Here is a 12,756-nt window from a genome sequence, read left to right as displayed (position 1 = left end):
TAAGGGGAACATTTATTCATTGCTGGTGGGAATGCAAACTTCTACAACCACTTTGGAAATCAGTGTGGCGGTTTCTCAGAGAATTGGAAATCAACTTACCTCAGGATCCAGCAATATTACTCTTGGGAATATACCCAAAAGATGCTAATCATACTACAAAGGCATTTGTTCAACTACATTCATAGCAGCCTTATTTGTAATAGCCAGAACCTGAAAACAACTAGATGCCCCTCAACCGAAGAATGGGTAAAGAAATGGCTCCTTGACTGAGGGAGCCATTATGGGGTTAACAAGAAACGTGGCTCTAGAAAAATTCCCAGGAATCCACAGGATGACCCCAGCTAAGACCCTAAGCAATAGAGGAGAGGGAAAATTCTGCATCCTTCACTCACTCTCCTTCAGACACACAGGCCTCTATTTAGGTCTGAAGTTTCCCATTCTTTGGGAGATATGCCTCAGATATTAATTTTCTGTGAGATCTCTGCTGCCTCATGTTTAGAAAGACAAAATCCCCACCCAACCACCAATATGGCTCGTAAACCAAGGGGACCTCTAAGGTGCCTTCATCCCTTCACTGAGCCAATTTGCTACTTAATGTCCTTCTCTGATGGATTCTGGTGCGAATTCTAAAATCCCTCCTCCCCAGCTCAACTTCAAAGAGATCCTCTGTTTGGTTGAATTTCTCAAATGATAAGTGTTTTCAGATCATGAATAGAAGGTGTGAACTCTGGAGATGCTCACTCAGTAATGTGCTTGGCCCCCAAGCCTGAGGACCCATGTTGGAACCCAGGACTAAGGGAAATGCTGGGACTGGTGGCACAGGATTGTAATCCCAGTGCTGGGGAGGTGGATGGACGCAGGAGGGTTCCCAGGGCTCTGCCCAGCCGATCATGTTGAACTGTTGAATTCCAGGACAGGGGAGGGACCCTGTTCATCTTTATACTGCTACAGTTTCCACTGTCAGAGCTTTCTAAAGAGCACCACTTCATTGTGCTAAAATCCACATTATTGTGTTTGGACTGAACAGTTAAATCAGTCCAAGCAAAATTTCCCCCATTCATGGGACACCCTTTATCCTCCTGACAAAAGGCATTTGGACTCCAAACGGACAAGCTGAGGGTTAACATGTGATGTTGTAGTTGCTTTTACTCGTCTCCTTTGCTCCTCGGGGGTCTGTCACCCAGTTCCCAAATAAATACACAGAGGCTTAGTCTTCCTTTCACATATACCCGTCCTTAACCTGGCTTACTTCCAGCCAGCTTTTCTTAATTTAATGTATTTTTTTTTGCTCTGGGCTTTTTTTGTTTTGTTTTTGTTTTTGTTTTTGTTTTTTCGAGACAAGGTTTCTGTGTAGTTTTGGAATGTGTCCTGGAACTAGCTCTAGTAGACCAGGCTAGCCTCAAACTCAGACATCCGCCTGTCTCTGTCTCCCAAGCGCTGGGATTAAAGGCGTGTGCCACCACCACCTGACCTGGGCTTTTATCTTCCCCTATTCTATATCCCTTTCATAACCTCTTACTCCATGGATTGCTATGTAGCTGTGCACCTAGGATCCTCCTCTCCTTCTTTCCTTGCTCTTCCATCCCTCCTCCCAGATTTCTCCTCCTATTTATTCTCTCTGCCTGACAGCCCCACCTATTCTTTCTCCTGTCTTGCTATTGGCTGCTCAGCTATTTATTAGACCAAATCAGGTGTTTTAGACAGGCAAAGTAACACAGCTTCACAGAGAAATAGAAAAGAATGCAGCACATCTTTGCATCATTAAACAAATGTTCCAGAGCACAAACAAACATAGCACATCTTCAATGAAAATCCTCAACACAATACAATCAGTAAACACAAGAGCATCATTTGGGGGGGCAGAACTATAGTGTCTTTGTTGCCCCACAGTCTCAGGTAGATGAGTTAAAGTCTTGATGTCTCCCCAAGTCATCAGCTTACTCATCCTCTTGGAACATATCTTGATGGGCTGGTTTGTCGTCTGCCTTCAGAAGTTTCTTTGGTCATTTAGGCTCCAGGATGCTGTCCATCAGGAGCCATGTGGGACTTCATTTACTTTCTGAAAAGAAACAGCTTAACCTTGCCCCATTGTTATTTGGGCCCTTGCCAGTGACTTGTTTCTTAATCTTTTTATTTACCATATACTTTAGGCTGCATTTCCTTTAGGGAAGAAATGGTTTCAGGCAACAGAAGAAGTGAAAAATTCATTCAAAGTGAAAAAAATTTAATTCTAAAGTTAATGTAACTAGATATAGCATGGTATATGGGGGTATGTGAGTATAGCGTCCAATCTCCCCTTTTTATTTTTAAAATTTTTTCAAAGAAACATTTGATGGTGGTATATCATAATAGCTTTACCCTCTGGACTGTAAGGGATTTTTGTAACATGAATAATATAAAAAATAAATCATTTGTTAGCATCAGCAGGATCGCTATTAGCATTCAGTTGAAATGAAAGAACTAGGAAGGTTGTGCATTATTATTATTATTATTATTATTATTATTTGACAAACCCAAGTTCCAGATAAGGTATAATGGTATTTTTCCTGGAGTTCCCGGGGCCTCATGCCAAGCCTGGGGCTGAGATCTCTAGCAGACTAGTCAGGGACAGCAGGATCCACACCTGCAGTGAGTGTTAGCACCGACTGTTACATACCTACAGCAGAGAAGGTCACATACAGAGACAGCCTAGTTGTAGGCGTCACGCTGATGTCCGTTGATTACTAATTATGGATTACAAGCTTAGACTAAAATGGTGACTCTCTACTGTGGAAAATAATACATTTAATACAGCGGAGACTTTTGTGAGTCTCCCTTAATTATCTTCTTGCCAGAGTTTAATCATTTATCAGACCAAGGGCAAGTGGAAAAATTAAACAAACAAACAAAAGAGCAAGCAAAATACATCTAAGTAACAGCGGTCATTAACATGTAAAGATTTTATTTTGTTAAGATTTGGGATTATTAAAGTTTAGGACGTTTCATTTTTAACTCTGTCCTGGGAGGTAGCAGGGTGTTTAGAAGTGCCTGAAAAATAATCGCAGAGGATCCTGAGGAGAAAAATGTTGACTTTTTGCACATACAGATGAAAGTTTATATTCAGTTGATAGTGTAAATGAAACAAAGCATAAGAGAGTCAGAGAGGAAAAGCTAGCTGGAAGGCTCCAGTCTTTATTGCATTTGGTCAACAGTCTGGTGTAACACATTTTCAAGCTGTCCCAAAACAATTTTAGGTGATTAAATAATTCAAGATTCACAAAAATATATACTTTAGATTTAACCCTTTTGGCCTCCAAGGGAATTTGAGAAACATGCAATTTTGTTTCATTTTTAATTTTTTTAAAAAAACAAGGAAGTTCTTTATGTGTATAAATAGGAAAGTCTCCTCAGCAGTCTCCAGTGACTTTCAACAAACTGCTCACTTTATTAGTTGCCCGGTTAACAGTGGCCGACAACATTGTATTACTGTCAACCTCAAGTGCTCAATTAAGACAAAAAACAACCAACAACAAAAAGTGCTCAGAGCACTAGTGTGGAGGCGGGAAAGGACAACAGACGCGCTGGGGCTGTGGTACCAGATTCCTGAGCTCCGTCACACCTACCTGAAGGTGCACAGGTGTTCAATTCTTTTTGAAAGACAGACATGAGGACTGAGCAACCTAAAGAACGTGCACTTTGGGATATTACACCGGTTATCGAAGTTCCTAGACTGGAAGATGAGATGAAAGAGTGGGGCCGGGACGCAGAGGCACGGCAGAGGTGGCCAGGGAAACGTCTTCACTGGGGGAAATAAAGTGTGGAACTTCTGAGTTCAGAGAATGAAAGGCAGCAGTCACAAGTCTGGGAGGTGAACTAAAGAAGAGCAACCCTGGGTTTTTATACCTCCCAGGAGGTGGCACTAAGTCCCGCAGAGTCAGGCACTGAATCACCTCTAAGTTCAAGCAGCCTGTTCTTAAGGATCGGCTCCCTCTTTCGACGGATTCCAACCAACACTGAGAATTTTAGAGTTAATGTCATAGAAGTGCTGCAGACTGGACATCTAGAATCCATGAATAAGGGCTACAAGCTAATTACATCTTTAAAAAAAAATGTAACGCTACCATCCAGTGAAGGAATTTTTTTTTATTCTCCCACAACTTTCCAGTTTTTTTCCAAAAGAGCAACCATTCTGACCATTAATACCTAAAATGAAATACTATGAAATACTGTACAATCAGACAGGGTGACCATGATCAAAGCCCCCTTTCTCCCCTGAACTTTCTCTCTCTCTCTCTCTCTCTCTCTCTCTCTCTCTCTCTCTCTCTCTCTCTCTCTCTCTCTCTCTCTCTGTGTGTGTGTTTCTGTCTCTGTTTCTCTTTCTCTCTCTCATATCCCCTCCTCCAAGACAGTCTTTTGCCCCTCTCCCCCGCCCCCAATAAATCTCTGTTGCATGATGTAAACTTTGCGGCATTCCTTGGCTCTGACCCACAAAGCTGCTCCTCTGCTCAACCATAACAAAGGTAACTGTGTGCTTCCACTGGGGCTTTAAGGGACCCTACCCTCATCTCTGGTCCACCTTCAGCAGACTCAGTTTACACTGATTCCCTTGGGCCTCCATCCATCAATAGCAATTGGTGAGTGATCCCTCTCAGTAGACTTAAATGTTTTCCTGAGTCTTTGAGTCTCGGAAGCAGAGGTATCAATCCAAATGCAGTTGCCTAAGCCATCGGGGAACGGAAAGAATTCCCCATTTCTTATTCATTTTTCCATTGCTACAAGCGCTTTTGCCTGCTGTCCCTCCCCTCACACTCTAAGTCCTGTCTTTAAGTTATGCTTGATGATTCTGTAAGATTGATAAAAAGTGGGAGCAGGACTGGACCAGCAGGAGGGGGTAAGTCAAAGGACACTCAGCTGCAATGCCCACTCTGAACCGAGTCTTCTAAATTGTGTATGGATCATTTGTTTGTGAATTTGACTCCGAATTCTTCAGCCCTGCTTCTCTCTGGCCTTCTGTGCCCTCCACGTGGGCACCTATGTGCATCTCTTGCCTGGTGCACCTCTGGTTGGCCACACCCACGTGGGCATCTCCCCTCTCTCCTGCTCTCTCTGGCTGTCTCTGGCTCCAGCCTGCAGTCCTGCTGCTTCAGCTGTCGCCTCCTTCTTGGAGCTGGTAGGAACCCAGCTGCTTGGTGGTCCGTTTTGCAGCTCTCTCCTCTCTCTCCCTCCACAGGCTCAGATTTTATTACCATAGCTTGGCCTCAGTACAGATCTGTGGCCCAAAACCGGCAAAGTCGACTTCCAAATTCTCAGAAACAGAAGCAACGGCTACGACACAGACCCCAGACAAACGGTCCCCAAATATCTTCTACTTAAATTTGCTCTTCTCTACATTTCCAAAGTCTCCTACCTCTAAGGTTCCACTTCCCACCCATACAAATCTTTTATCTCTATGATTTCTTAGCACTCTGATCTAAAAACAAAATCTTAAGATTATGCTGTAATCTCTGCCTCAGGATTTGTAAGTGTGGGGATATGGTCTAAAATCTGAAACAAAATTTGGCTTTAAACTTACATAAAAAGTCCTTTAATTAAAATCTAAACATGGTTATGTATATGTGATTTAACTCTTGTTCAGGATATATATGTGTGTATATGCGTATGTAACTTGGAGTCCACTCTCGATAAACAAAATAGATCTCAGTAATCAACCAGCTGTGCCTCACGGTGAGTGATTAGATAAAATAAAGTTTATGAGAGGTCTGAGGATATGATAGAGGTCTAAGAAAGTGTCCTAAGGTGTGTAAATGCACTTGGTAAAGGTATCAGAAAGTGGCTTCAATAGGACCCAAATAGTCCCTCTGAATGTGGTTGACAGTTGCATGGCTGGGGTAGACTGTGGAGCCACTGGAAGTGGCACCAGGATTTGTCCCTACTGCTTGTACTGGCTTTTTGGGAACCTATTCTCTTTGGATGGATACATTGCTCAGCCTAGATATAGTAGGGAGGGTCTTGGATCTTCCCCAAAGCCATGTGCCTTACCCTCTCTGAAGAGTGGATAGGGGTGGGGTGGAGGGAATGGGAGGAAGGGAGGGAGTGGGAACTTGGATTAGTATGCATAATGAAAAAAGATAGCTTGTTTTCTTTTAAAAAATTATAAAAAGAAATCTATTTACAGTAAAAGAAAAAACACTCAAAATAAAAAAAAGAAAGTGTCTTAAAACATTTGTGAAAAAGAGCTGTGTGGTGGTGGCGCACGCCTTTAATCCCAGCACTTGGGAGGCAGAGGCAGGAGGATCTCTGTGAGTTTGAGGCCAGTTTGATCTATAGAGCAAGTTCCAGGACAGCCAGGGCTACACAAAGAAACCCTGTCTTGAAGAGTGTGTGTGTGTGTGTGTGTGTGTAAAAATGAAAACTGTTTCAGATTTCTTTCTCTATGCTATTGTTATATTGAGACTTCAAAAGTTCAGAATCTTAACTAATCCATGGAGTTCTGGTAAACTATTAATCTAGCTCTAGGAAGCACTGACAGCTATTTCAATAGTCGCAAGCTCAAATATGTAAGTTTCCTTTGACTGTCTTCTTAGTATAGACTTAAAACTGCTTCTCTTTGTACTAAAAACATCTGTCTAATCTGTATGACCCAGTCTTCTGGATAGAGGAAAGAGTGTTCAAGCTTTTACCCAGAATCCTTTTGGGTATCCAAGCTTCTATAGTCAAAGGTGTGAGCCTGCTGCCTTCCCAAATGTGGATTTCAGGACAGATTACAAACAATAGCAATGCCAAATATCTAAACTTACCTCTTCTTATAAACTTGAAAAAGTCTTGTAAGCTTCAGAGAATCGACCTGCATCCACCCCTCGAGGGTTAAATGGACTCTGGATAAGAACTGCTCCAGTCAGCAACTGACCTTTCCCCGCCCACTGCCGCTTCCTGAGGGTGAGAGCTCCCATTTGCCCTGGTCTTGGGACTCCACTTCCCCAACTACAAGGACAATAGACCTACAAGTGTCAAATGCACACCCAAGAAATGATTGCTCCTCAACTACTTGTTTTCGTCTTCTGCTCCCAATACATATGTGACACTTGACAGCTGCAGGTGTTCCCTCAAAACCTTGAACAGCTTCACAGTGACGAGCCCCAGGTGGTCAGACCTCAAAGACGGCCACAGCTGAGAGGGGGGAGTGAGTTCTGCATCTCCCAGGGCCCAGGACTCCTTGCACATCTTCGGCTAGGACATAGCCTCAGGAACTGGCAGGTGACCTGCGACCGACCCAGGACAATCTCTAGACTCACTGCCCACCCCAAGGTCCCCATGATGCCCCCACATCCCCAGGTTTACCCAGATTAAGGCAGCTCACAGTGTGTCTCCCCTGCTCTCTGAGCATTTAAAGGTTATACACGCAGAGTGTCACAACACTCAGGTGACATAATGTGGCTTGGAGAAGTAGCTTCACCACTTAAGCCTCAGTTTCCCCTTTCATAAAGCTGGCAATAATCTCTCCCTCAGGAACCGTGAGGGTTGAGGGAGTCGGTGCAGGTCATGTCCACTGCTACTTAGCATTTTCTCAAAGACTGGGCCACAGTGGGTATAAGTGTGATCCCCCAGTCTCAGAGCTGTGAGGCTTGGGCAGTGTCCGGCCTAGGGTCTGAATAAGTGTGGGAATGAATGAGGGAGCCTTTAAGAGAGCATGGGAGCAATCAGGCCACCCTGTATGTTGCTGGCGGGCTCTTACCCTGGATGTGTTACTTGGCATCTTGATGCCTCAGTTTCCCCACATGGTGGCTTGCTAAAGCAACATCTGAGCCATCCTTTAGAAGACCAAGCAGGTGACCCTCTTGGGGTGTCCCACCTCTCACCTTGGCGATCCTTATCACCCTTGCTCTCTGTGACCCTGGAGCTCCTTGCTTCCGTAGGGCAGTGCCCAGGGACCCCAGAAGCCCCCCCCCCCCCGCACCGCTGCCATGAACTCAGGGGATGGTTGCAGGTTGTGGGCCATCAGTTTGTCCAGAGCACTGGCTGGTGACTGGTACAGGTCCATGTTGACCTGTGTCCCCAGGAGAGTTTCGTTTCTCCCTTTGCTTCTTGGGGTGTGCCCTAAACTGATAGGAAGGGCTGTCATTTCCTCCTCCTCCCCCATTTTCTCTTCTTCTAGCAGCTCAGGGCGTTGTTGAGATTACCAGTTTATGGCTATGCTTTTGCCTCAGTGTGATTTCTGAACCGCTGGGCAGCTGGGAAAACCTAGGGACCAGGCTCTCTGAATCAGCAAAAGTTTCCTGAACTCTTTCCGAGGGGCCTGGCACAAACTGCCCACAGAGCACCTCAGAACTAGGCATGCGACACCACCACCTGGTTGAACAGTGATTTCTGCTGCACTCAGATTTCTGCAAGGCCAAGGTGGGCACGGAACTCAGCTGGAAGAGTGCTGCCCAGGGCCTAACAGCCAGTGCCAAACTCTGGCCCTCACATAAGCTCACATTGCATGCACATGCACACACACACACACACATGCACACACACATGCATGCATGTGTGCGCACATACGCAAGATTCTAGAACTGAGTGCATGTTTTGTACACTCCATTCATTTATCAGACAGGTGAGGAAACCATGACCCACAAATTTGTTGACAGGAAAAGCTTGGACCACCACCCTCCTAGCCTGATGTTTAACACATTGTAAAACCCATCTCTTCCTTTCCTAGTGCTCTGAAACCTTCTAGCTATCAGACTCATGTTGAGATTCTTAAAGAAAGCCAGCTGAGTGGACTATCCTCCCTCTTCCTTTTGACACGGTGTTTATATGTAGCCTAGGATGGCTTCGGACTCCTAATCCTTGGTTCTCTGCCTTCCAGATTCTGGAATAACAAGCATGTACCAGGACACCTGGCTGCTGCTCTGTTGTGGAATGATTTTTTTAAGATGTGTGACTTTTGTTTATGTTGCATTTGTTTAACTCTGTGAAGTTGTGCTATTTGCCAGTCTAAAACACCTGATGATCTAATAAAGAGCTAAATGATCAACAGTGAAGCAGGAGAGAGAAATTGGCGGGGCTGGCAGGTAGAAAGGAGAAATATAAGAACTCTGGAAAGAAAAAAAGATCTAGGAGCAAGGAGAGGAGGCTGTCAGAGGCCAGCCACCCAGCCGGGCACGGAGGAAGGGGGAAAGTAAGAGATACAGAAGAAAAGAAAAAAAGTTCAGAGGCAAAAGGTAGTCGGGATAATTTAAGTTAACAAAAGTTGGCAAGAAACAAGCCAAACTAACTAAGAATAAGACTCCATGTGTGTTATTTATTTGGGAGCTGGGTGGCACCTCCACCCCCCAAAAAAGTAAAAAACCAAAAAAGTAAAACCTCCAACAACACTGTTCCTTGTTGTTATTTTTTAATGTTCTTTCCCTGGAAAAAGAAGCCAGCTCAACCTGCTTCCAGCTGAAGCGGTCCCTACAGAACTAAAGTCCTCAGCCTGCACTCAATTCTCAGTCCTGAAAACAGCTATTTTAATTCAATGCAGATTCTCCAAGACTTTAAGGTGGCAAGGGGACAGATGGGATATCTGGGCACATCCCTCATATTGTTTAAATGAACCCACAAATTGTGCAAAAGCAGGATGTTGCACACATACCTAAACACATGTTAGTGCAAAAGGCAACGAGAGTCCTCCAGTCCCTGACATTAAAACAGGCTCACCAACATAAGGGTTGAGAATAATTTAAGATTCATACCTTGAGGTTAAAATAAAAAAAATCACTATTTTGTTGTTGTTGCTGCTGCTGCTGCTGCTGTTGCTGTTTTGGCAAGACAGGGTTTCTATGTGTGGCCCTGGCTGTCCTGTAATTCAATCTATAGACCAGGCTGGCCTCAAACTCAGAGATCTGCCTGCCTCTGCCTCCCTAGTGCTGGGATTAAAGGCATGCGCCAGGCCCTGTCCAAGAATTTAAGCTCCAAAACCAACCCAACAAAAAACCCCTTTCTCTTCATCCACTCCTCTGAAGGCAAAGGAAAGGGAAGAGGCACAGGATGGTGACTTCCGTGGGACAGTTTCACTTCCTGCTGTAAAAGCCCTTGTCAGCTTGACTGTTGTTCTTATGTAGTAAAAGGTGAGTGCGTCCCCGTGTTTACGGTAAACAGTGTCACTTTCAGAGCTGGACTCGGGAAACCGCTGAGGCTGTAGAGAAATGTCTTCATTTCCAGCTAACGTTGACCCATAAATGAACAGAACTGATGCCCACAATCATGCCAACCAGACAGCGATGAGAGGGAATCGTGCGGGAGAAATGCCTTCTTCTGGCAAAAGCAGGCTTCAGTTATGAAGCACGGAGCAGGCACTTTTCAGGTCAATGCGTCCATCTCTGCCCCGACTAGAAAGGAATCTACTTTAGTTACCCATAAGTCATCACAAAGTCACATCATCACCTTCCAGCCACGACATTCCAGGTGAACAACACTGTTCGATCTTTCTGTCCTTAAAGTCATCAACAGTCTTACCCATCTGCGAACCCTACCAATAAGGACTGGCCTGGCAAGATACACCCATGGGTGCAACATTGGCATGGATGTTATGGGGGTCACTGGCCACACTCTGACTGGATTTGAGGGCCACTATACGAGGATCTGAGGGAGACTCCACAAGAGGAAACTCCAGCCTGGTTCTGCACATCTGGTCGAGAACCCATGGCTGAGAGCTCAAAGGCCCCAGGGATGAACCTACTGGAGCTATCTTGACAAATGGACACAGTGCCAGGCTGCCCTCTGCATCTCTGCTCCTGTGGACTGGTGCAGCTCTCTGACGTCAGCAGAGAGGTCTCTCTGTGCGGTGGATGGTGCTTATACACAGTTACAGCTGAAGCAGGGAACAGGGTCTGTGGAGTGCTCAGCCACAAGTGGGGCATCTCTATCGCACCCTCTCCTCCCACGGCTCAGGAGACATAGAGGAAGAGGGGATGGAAGAATCGGAAGGTGGGAGAAGACGGGGGGCGGAGCAGAGTCTTCTGGACATAGCAGGACAGCTGCCACTGTGAAGTCACACAGCTGTGGTCCCCTGCACAAGGTCAAGAGGGTCAACGTCCTAGCCTGGATGGGAGGGGCGCTCACACACCCTCTCCCTGGGGGAGGAGCCATTGGCAGTGGCGGCCATTGGTGCACAGAGAGTGTCGTGGGGATCCTATTGCTGGGATGGAACACAGTGACCAAGAGCAACCTAGGAGGAAAGGGTTCATTCCACTCACAGTTCCCAGTCACAGTTCATCATCAAAGGCAGTCAGAGCAGGAACTCACACAGGGCAGCAACCTGGAGGCAGGAGCTGAGGCAAAGGCCATGGAGGGCGCTGCTTCCTGGCTGCAGTCCGCTATGATGGAGACATTTCTTCAACCGAAGTTCCCGCCTCTCAGACGACTCTAGCTTGTGTCAACTTGGCATTAACCCAACAAAGACAGAGTTAATCTCCTTAGGGGTGTGGTCGCTGGCAAGTTGCCCACATTCCAGTGGATGGTCTCACACCCGCGTGTATATGAGAAGCACTAACTGGGTTCACTGGTTTATTCACTAAAGTGACATGAAGTTGTGAGGGGAGTTGGGGGGACCATGAGCTGTGTGGGACTAAGGGGAGGGTGAATTTGATTTTAAAAAGTACATTGGATGTGTATTATGAAAATTTCAAAACTATTTTTCAAAATGCACAGGGATTCTTAATTCAATTATGTTTTTCACCATCCAAGAGGCACAAGTCACCTCCTGCAGAGCTGGTCAGTTCCTTGCAAGGGGCTCATGAGGAATAGCACTGTGTGCCCAGCAGCGGCTGCACGTGTGGCCAAGAGGGTTAACCCTTGTGACCTGTGCACTCCCTGGCTCAGTCAGGCTTGCCAGGGGCATTGGCCTCATTGGGCTGAGTGACATGTCACTCTCTTTGACACACATAGGAGGGCATGGAAGTGGTATAGATGAGCTGGGCATTGTGGCATGCTATATTCCCAGCAATCAGAGGACTGAGGCAGGAGGATTGCTGTGAGCTGAAGACTAGCCTGGCCTATTGACTATGAGACCCTGTTCAGCAACAAAAAGGGTCACTGAGATGGCGCAGAGGGTGAGGTGCTTCTTCAAGCCTCATGGTCTGAGTTTGATCCTGGGACCCACGGGTGGAAGGAGAGAGAGCCGATTCCTGTAGGTTGTTCTCTAACCCCCACATGTTCACACACATGGAATAAAGGTAATAGGATATTTTGAAATATAATTTTCTTGGTCCTCACCTGGATCTGCTCAGGACCCTCAGCTGGGCTCTCGCCGTCCCGTCCTAGCACTTATGTGAAGGGTCTTCAGCATCGCATACCTCAGGCAAGGTCAGTGTCTTTGTTAGGGGTTCTATTGCTGTGAGAGACACCATGACCACAGCAACTCCTATAATGGAAAACATCTAATTGGGGTGGCTTGCTTGCATTTCATAGGGTTAATCTATTATCATTGTGGGGAGCATGGTGGCATGCAGGCCGAGAAGGTGCTGGCTACATCTACGGAAGGCTACAGGAAGTGGACTGTAACTCTGCGTTGTATGATGAGCACGTGAGACCTCAAACCCCACCTCCGCAGTGACACCCTTCCTCCACCCATGCGTACCTCATAATAGTGCCACTCCCTATGAAATCATGAGGACAATACATTCAAACTACCAGAGTCAGGGTAAACCAAGGGGCCTCCATTACCACCCAGGCCATGAAGACTGTACTTTTTGCTAAGGGCAGGCTTCTGACATGAACTATGCAGCCACGGCTTCCTGCTTCTTCAAAAAT

Source organism: Arvicola amphibius, chromosome 10, assembly GCF_903992535.2.
Source record: "Arvicola amphibius chromosome 10, mArvAmp1.2, whole genome shotgun sequence".
Taxonomy (NCBI): domain Eukaryota; kingdom Metazoa; phylum Chordata; class Mammalia; order Rodentia; family Cricetidae; genus Arvicola; species Arvicola amphibius.
Note: the sequence above shows the minus strand (reverse complement) of the source record.